A 21,502-nucleotide genomic window follows, 5' to 3' on the forward strand; every position below is an offset into this window, starting at 1 on the left:
GATAGTTCAAAATATAGGGTTCACTCGACACTATTTGAACTTCTCTAGTTTTACTCCAAGCTATTTTTTGGTTTATTGTATTTTTAGCCGAATTTCTACACATAATTTCAATTACATTATAACGGGGAGGGTTAACTTCCGGCCATCTTACTAAAGCTTTTAAGTTCAAGTTTTTAAGACTTGTGCTGGAGCTAGCCATACATTAATCCAAGTACTTTAGTCAGTGTTTTACTGTTCAGGCTATTAAGTTATGGAATAGTCTGCCCTTAGCCATAAGGGAGGCTAAATCGCTATTGACTTTTAAAAAACACGTTAAAAATTATTACACCGGCACACAAAAAAAATGAAGTGGAATGTGCATTTGACCGGACCTACTTACGGGTACGTATTTTGGTCCGCTGAATCCGAATTTGAGGTCAGTTTGACCTGTACACCCTCAGAATTTCGAGAAAACTTAAAAAAACCGTAAAAATGATGAATAAAACCGTAAAAATGTTTTTTTTCCCACCGGGTTAACATCATGTTACATCGACTACAAATCTTATGTGGAACCCACGCTGAATCCAAATTAGTAATTTGGAGACCAAAACATTCTTCATAAATTTGTTTGATCTTATCAGATAACGATCTTCGATTCCTTTCCAAATTGAATTCGCCACAAATGTAACAAAATGAATCAGGATTTTTATTACACAGATGAGAATTACTTCTTGTAATAGTATACTCTCCAGTAGCCAAGTTGCCCACTTCTAAAGAGCTGCAGTCGCTTGATGACGACGCCTGCGAGCCTGCTTTCTCACTCTGACCAGACGCCGATACTGGGGTTCCGACTCCCTGCATCGTAAAGTACTTATCACTTGTACCTGCCATGACGGCACACACGCCGTTTACCCAGGGACTCTGCCAGATGGTTCTGTTGTCCACCGTCACCACGTGGAGGTGCCCTGGTTACAGGCACAAGCAATTAAGCCTTCAAAAGTCAAAAACAAAAGTGAGAAATTATTTTTGGAATTTTCGAGGGTTTTCTGCGATTTTTTTCCATTTAAAGCAGCCCATGGTCTCAATAAAGTTTCGACACATATTCAGCGGATCGAAATACACAAAAATCACTCTTAGTTTAGTTCTAAAAAATTTTTTACATCATTAAAACTGTCGATTTTCATCATTTTTACGGTTTTTTTAAGTTTTATCGAAATTCTGAGGGTGTACAGGTCAAACTGACCTCAAATTCGGATTCAGCGGACCAAAATACGTACCCATAAGTAGGTCCGGTCAAATGCACATTCCACTTCATTTTTTTTGTGTGCCGGTGTTATCTTATTATTAACGAATTGCTTACATACTTTATTAGTTTATGATAGAATATAATTATATTATTATATTTTTATTCTTCTTTTTATTTATTTGTGTATTTTCTATAAGTATTAGAATGTAGAAATTTGTATGTAAGTTTATTATACATCTACACCACCTACCCAATTTTGATAATAAGTTTCCTTTTTAAGTCTGGGTTGTCTGGAAGAAATGGCTAATTAGCCATAAGTCCGCCCATTGTACTTCACTATCTGCTTTGTTTGTAATATATTTGTGGTGTACAACAAAGTATAAAATAAATAAATCAAACCATTGCGCAGGGTTATATATAAGCTTATTTTTGGCATTTTTCTCAATCAAAGCGTAAACGGAATTCGCTTCGATTTGTATATACTTACCCTCTAAAAACCTATGAAATATTGTTATTACCATTTACCATACGTTCTTGCTACATAAGTATATAAAGCTATAATTTCTGTTTTGACCGACACAACTGTTGGACTAAAACCTGAATTCCTTGGCACCATCAAATTTCAATAAACTTAGATAAACAGATTGCTACTTCACATGTCCCGATGTCCCGTGTTTGCCATTAATCTCAGGCCACATATAACTATAACCTGCACAACGAGCAAGATCAAAATCAGTAATATTATAAATTAACAAATTTCTTTATGATGAAATAAACATACATTGCCATGGGGACAGTTCTAAATCTTTTGATAATCAAAACACGCGATAACTATTCTTCCTTCACTCTCTATAGCTTCTTTTTTATCATTCTCTTTCATTTCTCTAGTCTTAGTCTGGTTTCTTGTGTATTTTCTTGTTTTTGTTTATCTTCTTCAGTCATTGTATTTTTATTTGTGTAGTATATATGGCATTCGTTAAAGATATACTTTTTCAGTTTATGAAATGAGGTATTAATAAAGTTTTGTTTTATTGTATTACGATACTATCTTAGCGTTGTCGCTTTCTTCGTTATATTTTCAGTAGCACACCACTCATTATATAAAGAAAACATTTTTGTGAATGTAAGGTCACTGTCTAGGTAAATTTAGTAGAATCTTTGTGCACATAATTGGATTCAATGGGCTAAAACGTTTTGACATACTTTAAAACTTCCTGTTTCATTTCAATGACAATAGTTTTGGTACCACCATGCCGATTAGGAGAAATAGACCCACCACCCAAGCACCATTTGGACTGTTCTCTCTCCTATGGAGAGTGTATTAAGAAACATTGTCTTGCAGATCAACACCTTATTAGGAACGTCAGAGTTGGACTCAATAAGAGGTAAGCAATACTTAATCGATTTCTTTCGTCTAGACACAGCATTTAACGTAGAAGGATACTTAGTATATCCTAGTTCGGTATGATTGAATCGTCAATCGTAATTAAAAGATTGACCGAACATCGTCTTGTACAAATCCCACTGGTGTTCAGCTTCAAGTGGCGTCGGTGATTTTGAAATCAAAAATCTCATTTTATACAAGCACAATCGTTATATTAATTATCCAATTGTAATTGAACTAAAATGTCATTAAAAATGGATTTATAAGCTTTATTGAAAAAGCAAAAAATCGTATCTTTATTTCCAAACAAAGCATAAAGTCTTATGACTGTGATACGACTTTGTGCGCTTAATTATCCTGAAATTATAACCAAGCATATGGTCGTAAGTATAAGTTACGACTTCTAGAATAAAACTGTAGCGCAGTATAAAGTCGTACCTGGCACATTGCTAGTGGTGGTCTACGGCGCATACAGTCGTAACATGGCCAAACCGATGTTATGCGCCGGACCGTATTATTTTTCGTCAAGCCCTATTAAACACTATCTATAACTAATATAGTTTATTCGTTTGATAATTTTATATAGATAATTAACTACATTTATTAATAAAAAAAGGAATATTCGATAAAACTTACCATTTCCAAGATTGTCACCAGTCGTTACTATTTTACTGCTTGGGTTATGCTTATTTAAGTCTAATTTTAAAAATTTTGACGAACGTATATATTACTCATTTCATTGGTTTATAATCGCATAAGTGTTAGTAATTAAAATTAATCAAAAACTACAAAGAAATTCGACTTACAAGCAATATTATTTTGAACATTAAAAATGGAGACTCCGATCATGTCATACGACGTCGGTACTATGCTCTTAATGACCCGGTCACTCTCCAATAGATCGAAGCATATCGTTGTAACTAGCAGCGCGACCTTATGCGCGGTAATGTTTAAATGTTAAGACTATTAGCGATTCAAAAACTTATAATTTATAGAAGACATTAATATTCTGACTTCAGGAATGTTAAATACAGTTTATTATTGTTCGAAAGACACAAAAATACAATTTTGCTCAAAAAACACGTTACGACCTTATGCGTAGGACCCGTCGATATATGTCTGTGTGTGTGTGTGTGTGTGTGTGTGTGTGTGTGTGTGTGTGTGTGTGTGTGTGTGTGTGTGTGTGTGTGTGTAACAACAATCAACACAATAACATATTACACGGCATATAGGACACAGCGTAGTGAAAGCGGTAGGGAAGTGTACAAAGAGAAGTGACAATTAGTGTCACCTCGAACAATATCCACTATCGAGTACAAATACTAAGATTGGAGATTTTAATTATAATAAATAAAATAATATTTATTTTCTAAAAGTCAAAAAAAGAATGACTGGCATATGGTGCTATGAAATATTATCAATTATTTATAAATACATTTTATTTAATTTTTTATTTTACTAATAATTAATTAATCAACATTTTTTATATTATTGATCGACCTATGTCTAAGATCAGCTATTTAAAAAGAGTCTTTTTAATACTTGTATTTTTTAATCTCAGAACGTTAGACAGTCGACCTAATTCAAATCCGATTGATTGCACAGAATATTGGCTGTCTTCGGTGACTCCGTTAACGAGGTCACATCCTGAACAGTTTGAATACATATTGAAAATAATATTTATATATACGACGCATGTACCGTTAGTATTCATTTTACTTGTCATCACGAAGGATGACACGTCATATCAAATATTTACGTATTACGTTATCCCCTTGGGAAATGTAAAAGTTCTTTTTTTAGCTCAAGTTAGCAGATTTTTGTTTCAAGTATAAATTTTCAACGTCAACTATTAGTTCACGCTTTCCTGTACATTTATATGTCTCGTAAAAATTTGTAATCATTCATAAAATACATTTTATTAATCGACTCGTTATAAGACCTTTTTTATAAACTTGTGGCGTAACCCGTAAAGCCGTCGATCACGCTTGTTATTATAGATACTCTGTAGAAGTCGTAATTCATGGTAGAGTAATTAGGTGGTGAATTAGGCTCTATACGATCTTCTAACTGGACAAAAGGCTTTTGTATTGAAGAATAGGTCAGATGTGGGACGTTTACAGGTGGATTCAGAACAGTTCATTTCATTTGTAATTATAATGTATGTGTTGTTTGTTACAATTTTCTTCTTCTTCTTCTTTATTTGATCCACCACTAAGATGGATGAGTGGTTATTTTTAATGCAGTCAATATGCAGTAATAATGCACAGATAATATGGGTATCAAATGAAAGGGCTTGCTGAGAAGAGATCGAAAAATAAAGTGACAGTACTTTAAATCAAATATGTATGGCTTACTATTTATTTTTAGTGCACTCCTACAACATGGGTATAAAACGAAAGGCCTTCTTTAGGGTAAAGTAGTAGGGTTAGTTGTAGGGGTCGAAAAATAAAGTGACGTTACTCTGAATCCAATAAGGCAGACTTGTAAAGATGGCGGATTGAGTTTTTTCTGCTTTCCTATAGTATCTGAGAATACCAGACTGAGACACCGGTCCGATCCGGGACCGATCTGATCGGGTCCGATCCGGGCGATAACTAAAAAGTAAAAAATGAATTAAAAGTAAAAAACTAAAAACACTGCAAGCGCGTTTCCGACCTTACCCCCAATTCCCTCAGGAGCTCTGGTCAGCTTACTCACGACAGGACCACAATACAAGAAAACAAATATAAATTGTGTAATTATTTCATATGTTGACAGTAAAAGTTTTAAAGAAAAAGTTTTTTAGCGTATTTAAATTAAAGCTTGTTTTTTTAAAAGTATTTTACTTTTAATTTATTTTGTTGTTATAGGAGGATTTTGGCGAGCTTCCGTAGTAAATTTAAGGGCTTTTTAAGTTCAATTGTCATTATATAAGACGTCTTGTTTTCATTAATTAAAGTACCTGGGTGACCGAGCTCAGCTCCGTATTTTTAGTAAATCGTGAAGGATTAGTAGTATAGATGAAGTCTTTTTTAACCGACTTCAAAAAAGGAGGAGGTTACTCAATTCATTCTTACTTCATTACTTTAATTCATTTCAATATATATATATATATATATATATATATATATATATATATATATATATATATATATATATATATATATATATATATATATTGTAATTCAATATATATAATATGAATGTTCGGGGATAACTTCGTCGTTTAGGAAAAGATTTTGATAATTCTTTTTTTGTTTGAAAGGAGATATCCCTGGTGTAGTACCATGATAAAGAATCCAGGATCTGATGATGGGATCCCAGAGAAATCGAGGGAAACTCTCAAAAATCCGCATAACTTTTTACTGGGTGTACCGTTTTTGATGATTTTTAACTTAATCGAAAGCCGATGTTTATCGTGTGATCATATTTCATCGAGATCTGATTACAACTTTTAGAGTGATCTTTGATAATGCGTATGTCTTGACTATTTTTTCGTGTAACCTACATTGTATTACTTTTCGATGAATACTATTTTTTTTTACCGACACTAATAAAAAATATAAATAAATATAAAAGAAAACAAAACTAAAAAATAATTAAAAAATAATAATGATAAAATATGAATAATATTTTTCGATTTTACCGACATAATAATAAAAAATAAGAACTGCCTATTTAAATAAAAAATAAAGATGCAATTAAAAAAAGAAGAAAAAATTATTGATCAGGGACATGGGGATTTTAACCATTATCTTCTCGGTTGATCCCGACCGGCCGATTTCCCACCGAACTATTGCAACTAAATTGATAGATGCGAAGTTTACCTTCGTATTCTAACGATATTTTTTCACTCCCCAAAAACAGGGATAAAACGAAATTTTGTAAAAATGAATACTAGCTAGGTGGATTTATCTCCCCCGAAACCTCCTATATACCTACTAAATTTTATGAAAATCCTTGGAGCCGTTTCCGAGATTCAGATTATATATATATATATATATATATATATATATATATATATATATATATATATATATATATATATATATATATATATATATATATATATATATACACAATATATATATATATATACAATATATATATATATATATATATATATACACAAGAATTGCTGGTTTAATAGTATTAGATAGATATTATGAAATATATAACATTTTTCTAACACGTGTTCAAAAATAGGTTTATTGCGCTGCTCTAGTAAAGTATTTATTCTATTTCTGCATTCAATACTCAGCTGTTTTTGGCAATTTTCTTTTTCTTAAATTTCTAAGTTTTGCACTATTTCCAACTTACGACGGCTAAGCACTTTGTCAAAGTACTTGGCCGTCTAAAACATTTCCAAAATTTGAAAAAAGAATCGTATCCCGCTTTTATAGTCTATCAAAGAAGTTTTAATACGGTCTTCAATTTTCGATTTTTATAATCCTGGGCATAAACAATAAATCTTCAACAATTAGCACCAATTAATGAGTAACATTGTTTGCATCGTTTATTCTCATTAAAAGATTATAAATTTAAAGCAAGCTAACACAATTACATTTCTTGCTACATTAATTAAATTGTTTATTTTATTTACATTTTAAATTTAAGTTTTGTTTTTAACAACTTCTTAGATGTGCCGTGTACGCGCCTAAACATCGGCGAATTGCGGGTTCGATGTCGGCTCGGGATGGATAAATATTTCTTTTGGTTTGGATGTCTGTCCTTGTGGGTCTTCAAATCTCACTGCGGAGAGCGCGTTAAGTTGTTGATTCCATTTTTTACCATATACACCTGACAACGAGCATTACTCATAGTAGGGAATATATTCGCAAACCCGCAGTGGAACAGCGTGGTGGATTAAGCTCCGCTCCTTCTCCTGCATGGAGGAAAATGCTTATGCCCAGCAGTGGGATGTTATAGGCAGACTCATGATCGTGAAATGTTTTGTTCTTACATTTATTAGTAGATTTAAACTAATTCCAATCTATAATATTATTTTTTATGTATGTTTTTTTTAATAATGCACCAGTGGCAACGAGTCGATGAGTATTGCATGATTCCATACGTATGTATCTTGCTCCTTATTACGTCTGCTGAACTTTTTTATACAAATAAAAAAAAAAACTAAACTCATAGTAAATTTTTTAAGCCTGCTTTTTAAAAGTATTTTAATTAGATCATCATTAAAACAAAACTTTGTGTCCGTCACCATTGTACGAAGTTAAATTTTTGTTGGCTTGTTATTTTTTAATTATGTCGAATTAAAAGTACATTTTAGTGCTGTGTAAGAATTAGTTTATTTTTCTGCTAGATCATGAAATGAGCTGGGAAAATGTTTATTATCTATTATACAACTCAATATTTTAATTATGTGTATCAAATTTAGTAAAACGTTTAAATAATTCAATAAAAATATCAAATTAATCAAATTTCTTTATTGTAATAGCAAATCGGTGTTTTACTTCAAAACTGTACAAAATCCATCGCTAGTCCGGGATGTACCTACGCACATTTATAATCTTCTATTTATTTTTGGTCTAGATGTTGGTATATCATATTTGGTATAAAATCATTACAGCCTATACAGTCCACTGCTGGACATAGGCCTCCACAAGTTTACGCCAAAAATAACGTGAACTCATGTGTTTTGCCCATAGTCACCACGCTGGGCAGGCGGGTTGGTGACCGCAGTACTGGTTTTGTCGCACCGAAGACGCTGCTGCCCGTCTTCGGCCTGTGTATTTCAAAGCCAGCAGTTGGGTGGTTATCCCGCCATCGGTCGGCTTCTTAAGTTCCAAGGTGGTTGTGGAACCTTGTTATCCCTTAGTCGCCTCTTACGACACCCACGGGAAGAGAGGGGGTGGCTAAATTCTTTAGTGCCGTAGCCACACAGCACTATATTTATAATTGGTATAAAATAATTATTCTTAATATGATATTACTGGCATTAAAAATAGGCAATATATACAAAAAAAAAAATACCTAAGCATACATTTTAACAATACATTACAAAAAATTGGTACATATATTTTGAGAAAATCTCCCTGTCATTGTTGAACTTATATTGACATAATTATGTGATGAATACATCTGCCGAGCTTATAACCTTCTGATGTTAACGTAACTAAAAAAAAGTCAAATGACAGTTGCTTAACAAACACAATCAAAATAACATCTAAAATATATATTATTTCATAAATATTAATGTAATCTTTATTATTATTAAGGCATTATGTTAGTTGCCAAATATACAGTCAATTGTTTGTAATTTAAACTTCCCAAGTGTATTTATTATTTTAATATGAGAATAAGCTTTTTTTTTACGCTTTTATCGTACTGGTTGTTTTGTTGATTTTCCTTTTCTTATTTGGACGTTTATTACTTTTTACGTTTATTTTTTTTTCAAACGGGTAGATTGTCGTAATTTGCCTTAATGATTATATTTCATTTTTGTTTGTTTTATAACTTTTTCTATGCTGTGTACTATCCTTAATATATATATATATATATATATATATATATATATATATATATAAAGCGGATAACTCGAAAATGGCTCGACTAAATCGGCTAATTTATTTTTTCGTATGTTCCTTTAAGGCTTACGGAATGTTTTTAATAAAACAAATAAAAAATAAAATTAATTTAAATTAAAAAAAATACAAATTGAATAATTCTTTGTGTTGGGTAGTTAATTTCCTGAAAAATTCAAAATCTTTGTGCGATTTTTCTTAAATTTACGCGAATGAAACCGCGGGGCTCAGCTAGTAAATAAATAAATCCACCAGACCCAGTTACAAATGATAAGGTCCAAAGACACGAATACAATAGTAGAAGTAATCGATTCCGTTGTGGATTGATATTGTGTGGTAAGGAAACAGACGGCAATTGGGAAACAAGATTCTAAAATAAAGAAAGATCTTAATGGAAAACACATTGGCAGACCTTTCACTTGATAATTTAATATTGTCTTGGTTTGAAACGAAACTCAATACCGACCTTTGGAGATTCTTTATTATGTTAAAATAATAACTACCAGTTATCGATGATAAATACAATGACGCTATAAATATTTTTATAATAAATTATGTTGCTCAAATAGAATTTTCTCAGCAGTTTCACTGGTGTATATATGTCAGGAAAAAAGGAAATCGTAGAATTTGTGGGAATATCAGGATGAAATTTCCTCATAAATATTTTTTTTTAACACAATACAACATTTACTAAATACTTCAATGGCATAAGTGTGCTTTAGTGAGACATTAAGTTAACAATGCATAATTTTTCTTAATTTTTTATGTGTTCTGATTATTAAGTAGAATTATTTTATTTGTTAACCAACTTAAAAATGAGGAGGTTCTCAATACAGTTCTTTTTGAGTTATACTTATTAATTGATTATTTTTTCGACCAATCACGTTGTATTACTTGTCGATGTAATTCGAAGTAGTTTGTTTTCAAACAAACATTTGAAGAAAGATTAATTAAATATCTGAAAATTAAAGATACTTTAACGATATAAATAATGAGGGAAAATTCGTGAATTTTTTGAAAGATAGTTACCTAATTAACGAACTTGACTAATGGACGACTCGACTGATGATACCGTCGATTGAATATAAGAATTTCGTTACCGCTGTATATTTATCTATAATCTTTTAGAAATATAGTGTTAAAAATTTGAAAAGTTTACGTTGAGCAAGACGGTATTTTTTTTTATAAATACTGATACTCATTTAAAATTTTTGTAAGATTGTCTGTTTTCTATTTCTTACGTACGTTCATTTGTACTTTATGTTTAGGATGATTATTAATAATAATATTGATATATTTTCTTAAATTAACACGGAAAATATGGATGCTAATTGCTTATTTACTAGCTTTCAATTTCTACAGGGATGGTATTTTTTTCCAATGAAAATAGGTCGGTAAACAAACGTACGGCTAATCTGATGGTAATCGATTATCGTAGCTTATAGACATCTGCAACACCAGAAGCATCGCAAGCACGTAGCGGACTCTATCCCCAAATTTCCCCAGGAGCTCTAGACACCTTACTCACCAACAAGAACACAGCTAAATAACACTGGTTGAAAGCAGTGTTATTTAGCTAAAGCCGGTGTTTATCATGTGGTCAAATCTAAATTTTATCGAAATCTGATTACAACTTTTGGAGTAATCTTTGATAATGCGTATTTACTTGACTATTTTTTCGTTTACTCCTCTCTTCGTTTTTGCCTCTTTCCAAATTTAGAGCACGATATTTCTTCCTGTACCCTACATCAACAACAACAATTCTATTTCATTTCAAAACAAGTAATGTAGTATTCGTAAAACAAGATTACTATATTCATACTATTTTCACGAAAGAAAATAATCATAGCTTTAAAAATAATATTACTTCAATTATAATCGAATTGTAAAGAAGCCCATTGGGTAGTATTTCCCGTTTTCCAATTTACTTTATCCGTTTGACAAATAAACCGGTCTTTTTCTTCGTAGGATAAGCAATGAGTCAGTGTTAAATCTTTTTGAATATTTTACTTCGCTTTTACCAAGTATAAGATTAGAATAGCTATAATTATAATTAATTAGTTACTCAGTCGATAATAATAATAACATGATAAGGCATGAAAAACGTATTCGCGACTTTTTTTAATACAGCTATCGTCAAATATGCGTACGGCTCACCTGATGGTAAGCGATTACCGTAGCTTACAGCAATGTGCTTGCAACACCAAAAGCATTGCAAGCGCATTGCTGCTGTAAAATTATATATATGACGGCTTTAATTTTGAAACAACGTCAACATGATTGACGGTCGGTAACTTTTTTATTTATTTAGTGCGATTTATTCGCACGGGTTTCGCTGGTAACTTGATATTAAACTTAAATCTTTTGTTTCAGGTAAAAATTGGCGATCACATTTTCTTATTAACGTAAGTAAATCTGCGCCGTGATTACTATGGGTGCATTCCACCACACCAGAGTTACCTTATATAGCGCATCACTATAGAATACGATAGCGTGGCATTTGATAACATTAATCAAGCAACATATTATTATTGGTTGATTATTGCTCACCGTGACCATATGGCACATTTTCATGTGGGGAAATCCCTTTACGTAATACATTACATGACATAAATCAATAAAAGGTTGTATAACAAAATGTGACTCAGCAGGTCAAGTTGGTACATATTAATTAATATATTTATTCTTTACTAGGTGACCCGGCGAACTTCGTATCGCCTAACACAAACTTTATCGTATGGTATTAAAGTTCAAATTGACTTTTAAGTATTATCACAAATCTTTTGTATGGGAGTATAGAAAAGTGTTGTTTTTAGACCTTTTCAGGAAATTTAAATTTTTTTTTTTTTAGAATTTTTCTCTCCCTAAGAACCATCCTCGTACTTCAAGGAACATTTTAAAAAAAGAATTAGCGAAATTGGTCCAACCGTTCTCGAGTTTTGCGCTTAGCAACACATTTTGCGATTCATTTTTATATATAAGAAAGATAGCCGCACAGACAAATATAAATTAGAATGTACAAAGATGCAGAACCAGATATACAAAGGTGATATTATCGCTAAAGAGCGATATCTTCCAGATAACTTTTGGGTATAGGACACGACACAGTAGCAGCAGTTAGAAGTATGCAAATATTAAGACGTAAAAGTGTTGTTTAATGTCCTAATTGTATATCTAATATATAAAATTCTCGTGTCGCGGTGTTTGTAGTTAAACTCCTCCGAAACGGCTTGAACAATTCTCATGAAATTTTGTGTGCACATTGAATAGGTCAGAGAATCGAACAACATCTATTTTTCATCCCCCTAAATGCTAATGGTAGTCCACCCCTATTTTTTTTTAATTTTTAGATAAATTATTATTTTTTTATGATACAACATTAAAAAATTACTCATTGTAGTTACTTATTGTAGGGAATATATCCGCCAACCCGCATTGGAGCAGCGTGGTGGATTAAGCTCTGATCCTTCTCCTAAATGATCTCAATCTGCTGTTTAATTGGTTTCAATCTAATTTACTTACCATAAATGTATCTAAAACCTGCTATTGCATATTTAAAGCTAAAAATAAAATTATACCAACCTTCAATAAACTAACATTAGACAGTCAACCTTTGAACGAAAAAAAACTCAGAAACGTACCTCGGCCTTAGAATCGACAAAAATTTAAATTGGAAAATACAGATAAATTATATAAAATCAAAGTTCTCATCTTTTTTGGGAGCAATAAGACATAGTATAGGATGTTTAACACGGGAAATTCGTTTTATGATCTACAATTCGTACGTAAAATCCCATTTTTCCTACCTTATTGAATTATGGGGAAGTGCACCCAAAACTAGACTTAAAGAATTGCAAGTACTTCAAAATAAAATAGTAAAGGTTCTCTTCAACTACGATTTCACTACTAGCACTGATATAATCTATAAGGAAACAAATATAATGAATATCTACCAATTGTATCATTTCAATACTCTTGTCTTGATTTATAAAATCCTTACTAAAAAAACTCACACTCAAATTAAATTTATTAGATACAATGAAATGCCAAGATACTCACTCAGACGACACAACAAGCTAGTCACACCTAAAACTAGAACCAATTATGGGAAAAGAGCAATAACATTTGAAGGAGCACAGCTATTCAATAACTTGCCAGATCATGTAAAGGTCGCAGACTCGATCACTGTTTTCAAACGGAGACTTAAAGAATACATCACACAAAACGATACGGTTTGACTACGGATTTCTTTTATCATTATTTTATCTTTAATTCTTTCTCTTTTCGCCTTTTGCAATTTTTTACACGCGTTGGTTGTACGATTTAAAAAATCACAGACCACTGCCACCTACGTACTGGACTGTAACTAAATCTGTCATATAATGTTATTTCTCATGCAAATGACTGTATGGTTTTAAATGAGAAAATAAAGATCTTTAACCTTAAATGGGGAAAGAGGCCTATGCCCAGTAGTGGGATATATTACAGGCTGAAGCGATAAAAAAATACATACAACCCTAAATTTTCAACCCTCTACGATCGATATTTGTTGATTATAAACTTTAATGTTTTTGGCAAGATTTTTATTTTTATTTTGTCATGACTTAGTATAAAATAATTTATATTACTCTTAATTTTCCTCCTCTCTAAGATCAACTTCTATTTTTCCATTGCAATTTTTTTTTATTATATTTAATAATTTCCTTTAATTATGTTTTTTTTTGTCTCACTTCAGTTTGATCTCCTTTTTTTTTACTCAGAGGAAATCCTCAACGGATGCCTACAGCCCGGGGGAGCTTGAGGGTATGTCCGAGTCGCACGGACTAAAACCTCTGGGGTGTTCATTCGACACGCCTGGGCGGAATCACAGGGACGCAGTTGCACTTCCGCGATACCGCTAGCGATTGCTTTACAAGCTCGACGCGATTCGTAACTCCTGAGAGGCTCCCTCGAACACTAAGGTCGCCTCCCTCCTCAGGACCGTGCAATGAGGACGATACATACCCCGATCTATCGCCCACTGGTCCGGCGTTACGGCGGCAGATTGGCCAGGTAGGCCCGGTGTCGCTGACCGCACCTTCCGCGACGAATCAGGAGCGAGTTTGGATCTTGTTCTCGATCCCGTTCTGCCGCTTCCTTCTGCAGTATAATGGAATTGCAGAAGGAGGAAACTGCTATCCATTTTTCCTCACTGCCGACCATAGTCCTAATTAAAGCCGATAGCGAGAGATCCAGCCCAACAACTGCCGATAAGGCGGCACGCTCTTCACTCCACGCTGGACAGTCCGCGCGTGTGTGCTCCGCCGTGTCCTCGGCGCCGACGTCGCAGTGATGACACTCCGACGTTGGCTCCCGCCCCAGCACTCGGCACAGGTAGCGACCGAAGCAGCCATGCCCAGTCAATACCTGTGCCAAGTGGAACGACACCGCACCGTGTCTCCTTTCAACCCATTCACGCAGGCAGAGCCGAATCGCCGCCACTAGCTCCCGACTCACCTCTGAATTCTCAAGGATGGCTGACCACTTCCGGAAGAGTTTGTCACGAGCAACTCTCCTCCATCGCACGACCTCTTGCGGAAGAGATGGTTCCTCTCTCAGGCGCGCTTCCGTCATGCGCTAGAAGACAGTTGCGAGGACTTCAGCTTCCAAGTCCCACGGAGATGCGGTGTAGGGCACGGTACGGTACGCTCGAGCGGCTCGCAGAGCGATAGCACGCTGCGGCCGTCGCAGCAATGGCACATTTCTGGCGCAGAATGCGTCCGCCCAAATCGGTGCACCATAAAGCGCCATCGAGCGCACAACTCCGACGTAAAGGCGTCTACATTTGTCGCCAGGCCTTTCGAGGTTTGGCAGGAGACGTCCGAGTGCCCCAGCAGTGGCCAGAAGCTTCGGAGCTAGCCACCGGAAGTGCTCGTCGAACTTCCATCGACTGTCGAGAACGATTCCCAGGTACTTCATCGTCGACCCAACGGTGATAGAAGTACCTCCGACTACTATAGACGTTCCGGATCACGGAAGGCTAGGACCTCTGTTTTCTCTTTCTCTCTTTTCAGTTTGATCTCCTGACTTCGCCGGTCGATAACTATCAATCGATCAGTTATCCCCGCTAGATGTCTACCATTGTCACCTCTCATCCAGCAAACATCACGGAGTAGGGGTGAGAATGAAGCCGATCTCCTGTCTTACTCACTATACCGTTTTCGGCCATTTTTTTTTTGTGGTTTTATTTGTGTATCGATCGTAGCAGTGACTGTTATACGTATTATTTTAATTTTTCTGTGCACTAAATAAAGCATACTTTCATTGTCTACAACGCTTTCGATTATAAGTAAATCCCCGCACACTTACAGTAAATAGTTTATTGGCAAAACAATGTTTACCGGGTCAGTTAGTATGTATAATACAAAATCTAAATTGCAAATTACGACAGTTATCACAACATTACGTGATAACTGTTGCTCAATAGCGATGTGTAATGCTGTACATATTTTACAAACAGCATTTAATTAGCCCCATTAACATAATAAAATATAAGAAATGTTACATATTGTTAATATAAGTACGTTATGTATCTCATCAAAAGTCAACACCTGCGAGTTAATCTCCGTTAAGTAAACCTGTTTAAAAGTAAGAAATCTCTTGTCTTTTATCAAAATTTAATGAAAGAGTTAATGTCTGTTAACTTGTTTAAGAGTAATAATATCGTGGAGCGTTTTTCGTGCTTCTCTCTAAAGCGTGTTGTGAAATGTCTTAATTAGTTTTGCATACGAATTTTCATTCTATGAAAGCTGAGTCTCTGCTTCCGAGGTTGGCGGATATAATATTACCTTGTAAGTCCTTAGCTTCACCTTTGACTGAGAATTAAGTACTTATTTTTACTTTCTTGGTAACGTCCTTTTTTTAAATAAAATATTGTTATTATTGTTATTAAAAAAAGTACTGAACTAAAATATATAAGCCTGTAAATCACTCATTCGATCTTCTAGACAAAACTTCGCCATACAGGAGAATGTATGAAGTTCAGCCCATTACGCTGCATGCAATTCCCTTGCTATGAGGAACGATATCGACTCTCATTTGTCTACGATAATTATCGGTCTAACCCTCTTGCGTGGTGGTACAAATACAAATATCTGCTCAGAACGAGAAGTGAATTTGGCAAACTACTTTACTAAGCAACTGCACTCATCCCACTTCACCAATACTGTTGTAAAAACAAATGTAAATAAGTTTTTTATTTGGATAATAATTGTGTTTGCAGGCTAACGAAGAACAACCGACTTCAATTATATCGACAGGTAATAACAACGTATGTAGACGAAAAAATAGTCAAGTAAATACGCATTATCGAAGATTACTCCAAAAGTTGTAATCAGATCTCGATGAAATTTAAATGTGACCACGTGATAAACATCGGTTTTCGATTAAATTAAAAATCAATAAAATCGGTACACCCAGTAAAAAGTTATGCGGATTTTTGATAGTTTCCCTCGATTTCTCTGAGATTTAATCATCAGATCCTGGTTTCTATATCATGGTACCAAACTAGGGCTATTTCCTTTCCAATAAAAAAAGAATGATCAAAATCGGTTCATAAACGACGGAGTTATCTCCGAACATACACAAATATATATATATATATACACGGTCGAATTGAATAACCTCCTCCTTTTTGGAAGTCGGTTAATAAAAAAGTACATTCGTACATCAATACGGGTGTATTAATTTTTAAAAATATATTCAGTAGCTTAAGCCGAATTTGGACCTTCAATCGTCTTTTAAAGATTTACGTGTTCTTTCACATAACCAGTATGGTTTAGAAGTACACTAATTGTGATTTCATTAAATACAATTCAGTATGTACTTTTACTTTAAGTACTTTAAAAAAAAATGGAAGATCTTGAAAGTTTTGTCTGTCGTCAGTTGAAAAAGTTCATATAAAATCGTATTGAATTTCTGTTTTTATCAATATCTAATCTAAGTTAGCAGACTTTTGCAACTTTATTTACTACTCTTGATCTATTTAATGAAACAAATAAGTTTTCTACATGCCCGACGTTTCGGATAACCATTGCAGTATTTGCCGTGAGCATTGCAGCATTTGTTGCAATGGTCACGGCAGGACTGAGGTGTTACACATCCTAACATTTTTTTTATCAATCTAGTGATGAAGATCGAGTTCTTCTGCATATCTTTATATTAATATATTTCAATCATATATGTATAACGCCTAATAATCGTAATATAGTAACACAAAAAAAAATAGTATAATGTAACAGTAAACGCGTCCATCATGTCTCATTCATGCTAGCTATTTTCCCAAACAGCAACATTTTTATATTTTAGCCTTTAGACTTATCCTCCTGGGGTTCAAAGTGATAATACTAGGACAAAATCAGTTTGCAGTGAAGGCCCAAGTATGAAAACAGAGACTTGGAGTAATGGCCCACTGTGATAATACTAGAACAAAATATTTACTGACACCTGGTATGTTTAAATTACGCGCCATGTCATGTTTTCGCTGTCGGTTAGTTTGTGGATATATTAGGCATTATGGCAGCACTCCATAAAGGGACCGGGAAGGGGTATCTTCGGTCTTCTGTCACCAAACGTCGTGGCAATGACGCGTGTAACGAAAAGAGGTTACTTTAACTTGTAAATATCTTTAGAATCTTTAGCTAATACTAACTGTATTTTTTATTGTTTTAGAGATAAAGAATTAAATAATGCGTAACAATTGTTAGTTTACCGTAATGACGACATTTTCGACATGTGTTTTTGATGATAATTTTTTTGTACTAGTACTAGTACGCCGGGCGGGTATAATATAAATTGCTTTTTTTAATGGTGTTGCATCTCGTTCATAATAATAAGGTTTGGCATTCGTGTGATATAGAAAAAAAGAACGGGATAATTATTTTTGTACCTAATAGTTTAATTTGTAATAGTATTAGGTCATCAGGCACATATATTTTCTTTTTTACAGCGCTAAAAGATTGTCAAGTATTATAGTTACAAATATTGTTAATAAAATTGAACATTTTTTATACGCATTATCAAAGATTACTCCTAAAGTTGTAATCAGATCTCGATGAAATTTAAACGATAAACATCGGCTTTCGATTAAATTAAAAATCACCAAAATCGGTACACCCAGTAAAAAGTTATGCGGCTTTTCGAGAGTTTCCTTCGATTTCTCTGGGATCCCATCATCAGAGCCTGGTTTCCTTATCATGGTACCAAACTAGAGATATCTCCTTTTCAATGAAACAAGAATTACAAAATCGGTTCATAAACGACGGAGTTATCCCCGAACATATATATATATATATACGGTCGAATTGCGTAACCTTCTCCTTTTTTGAAGTCAGTTAAAAAATAGACTAATTATGTTAAATAGCAGTATTGTTATTGTGCAATTTTTTTTATTTTTTGTTTAGATTCCTATTCGCTGTGGAGTTTTTGATATTTTTTTTTGCAAAAGAAGGCTAATAATGAAACATAAATGGTCTAAATAACATTGTTAAGTTAATTTAAATTTAATTTTTTTCTTTTTTAAATGTGATTATTGAGTTATTTTTGTGAAAGATAACTAATTATTACAACTTCTATGCAGCTAAAAGTTTATTTTGTTGATCTGTACTAGTTTTAAGTGTTTAAATACTAAGTTTACATAAGATTTTTAAGACTGTTCAGTTGGCTTTAAAGTTAATGTAACAACCCAATGTGATAAATAAAGAACAAAAGATTTTGGTATTTTTTCTTTTTGTCTGACAAGCTTAAATCAATACTATAATAGCCCTAAAATATGACACCTGTAAATAATGGGATTAACCAGATACAAACAATTTTTGGTCTGGGCGTTCAGTACTTTATTAATTAGTTCTAATATTAAGACATCCTCGGAAGTCCCCTCTATTAAACTGGGCCGCAGGAGGTTATATTTTGATGGATTTTGGTTCAATTCTGGCAAACTTTCTAATTTTGAACTGTTGTGTATTATTTATTATTTTTATGATGATTTATATTATTATTATTACGATATTATCTGTTGTGTTTGACATGTACGTTTTTTGTTGCTATATTCACATCAAATACACATACATACTTTTGCCCTGAGCGGGAATCAAACCCATAATCGTCGCTTTACATCGACGAATCTGTAACATCTGTAATTTTTATTGTTTTATTTTTTTGAACCATTGTACACTGTGATGACTTTCTATAAAATAAATAAATAGATAAAACTTACATAATGTCCCAGAGCCAAATAATACTTTTCTGAATTTGTGTTGTGTTCCTGTAGCAAGCACGATAAAGTTCCTCAGATGTACTGCGGTCAGCTATACGATTGCGCTGCTCCTGACGTTGAAGGTTCGTAGGTACTACTAACCAATACTTGTCAGGCATGTATATATTATTTATTAATCTTGAAGTACAAAAAATCACAAAAAAAATAATAAGTAAGAAAACGTTTTCAGACTTTAAATTTCAATATCGAATGTAGTACTAACTAGGAAGTCTTAATTTCATATTATTATGCATGCACAAAACATTATACTTTTAAATCCTGTCGGATAGACTCTTCAGATTGTTTGAATGGAAGAGCGCCTTTGAGACAAGAGCAATTGACGGAAACTATGTGGGTTGACAAACACTTTCTGCATTCGTTCCGTCAGAACTTTCGTCTGTAATGATATGAAAATAGTTCTTTAAAGTAGTGTTCTAGACGATTCGAAAACATACTTATACCAAATAGAGTAGTTTCTTTGTGTTTAACCTCACATTCAATTCTAAATACGGGAGATACATTCGAATTAGAGTTTGATCTGTTTGTTCTTGATCTTTCAATTTTAAAATATGAATAAAAAGCTGTAAATAGGCTTAATTTCTAAATAGTAAACACTTGCATTTTCATTTGGTTACTAAATTCATAGAAGCATCTGGCATTGTAAGTTTCACTGTCAGTCAGTCAGTTCAGACTATTGCAGTTTACTGCTGAACATAGGCCTCCCAAAGTTTCACTGTATTATGCACATATTTCTAAAAAATAATAATTTGAGTGAACTTGTGTGTGTTTTGTGTTTTTTACCTCTAAAATAGACCACGGTGTTTTGTAGTTAACTTTTTTTATAATATTTAATGTGTTCTTGTTTATAGTTTATTTTGAACAAAAATATCAATATATTAAAATAGTTATACTTAACTTGTTTTTTGAGGTCTTGAAAAATAAAAATACTGACGACACCTTGTTATAGCACTTCCTAACATTAATCAAATATATAAACAATGTGTAACCACTAGGTAATATAAAATATTAACGGTACTTATAAGACGGGTTCGTTTGCTCCGAAAACCAAAATAAAGTTTAAGTAGGTACTGAACAAAACAATACGACAGCCTACTCCCACTGTAACTGAGAAAACGTGTTTTCAGTTTTTATGCTCCAATAACTAAGGTTTCATTATTCACATTAATGATTTTAAAAAAATAAATTCACAGTATCTTTACTACGTACATTACATTGCTGTATATATATATCTGTTGTACATATAAGAAAAGAATCGAAAAAATACATTTATTGATTTGTAATGTTGTTTGTGTAAAATAAATAAATGAATTCATTAAATACTTTTATGAACAGTTTTTTCAGAAAAATAAATTACGAACCACTTTTATTGTAACAATTAGAAATGACCAATTGTATATGTATAGGTAGTACAATTTTTTTAATTGGTATTAAATTAAGGAATATTATTATTTTAATTTTTTTGAAATAATGTTTTTAATAGTATACATTTAAAAATAAAACAAGAATAATCACAAATAGATTTTAAGTACAAAGGCTGATATATCGCTAAAAGAGCCAACCCTTCCAGAAATCTGTTAGATACACGCTACAGAAAAGCGGTTCAGAATGCACAAACAATTGTTTGTGAAAATAAGAACTGACAATAATAAATGCATTAAATATGAGATAGTACAATACACATGCTACAAATAATACACACTTAAGTAATTGTATAAACTATAAAGTAAAAGTGAAAGGTGAAGCTTAACTTGTTATAATTGTGTTTGCAGGCAAACGAAAAAAAACCGACTTCAATTACAACGACAAGTAATACAACGTAGATCGACGAAAAAATAGTCAAGTAACTACGCGTTATCAACGATTATTCAAAAAGTAGTTATCAGATTTCGATAAAATTTAAATGATAAACATCAGCTTTTGATTAAATTAAATATTATCAAAATCGGTACACCCAGTAAAAAGTTATGCGGATTTTCGAGAGTTTCCCTCGATTTCTCTAGAATCCCATCATCAAACCCTGGTTTCCTTTCCAACAAAAAAAAAATTATCAAAATCGG

At 33.0% G+C, this 21,502-nt stretch overlaps 1 long non-coding RNA gene across 1 annotated transcript; it reads left to right on the plus strand.

Annotated features, from left to right (window-relative positions):
* Nucleotides 1–1,227: 1,227 nt before the first annotated feature.
* LOC123663479 lies at nucleotides 1,228–20,101 on the plus strand. Its single transcript, XR_006744668.1, has 3 exons — nucleotides 1,228–1,311; nucleotides 19,508–19,511; nucleotides 20,090–20,101. It is a non-coding gene; the product is annotated as an uncharacterized LOC123663479 (long non-coding RNA).
* Nucleotides 20,102–21,502: the final 1,401 nt, after the last annotated feature.

This window comes from Melitaea cinxia, chromosome 20 (genome assembly GCF_905220565.1).
Source record: "Melitaea cinxia chromosome 20, ilMelCinx1.1, whole genome shotgun sequence".
In the NCBI taxonomy this organism is placed as follows: Eukaryota; Metazoa; Arthropoda; class Insecta; order Lepidoptera; family Nymphalidae; genus Melitaea; species Melitaea cinxia.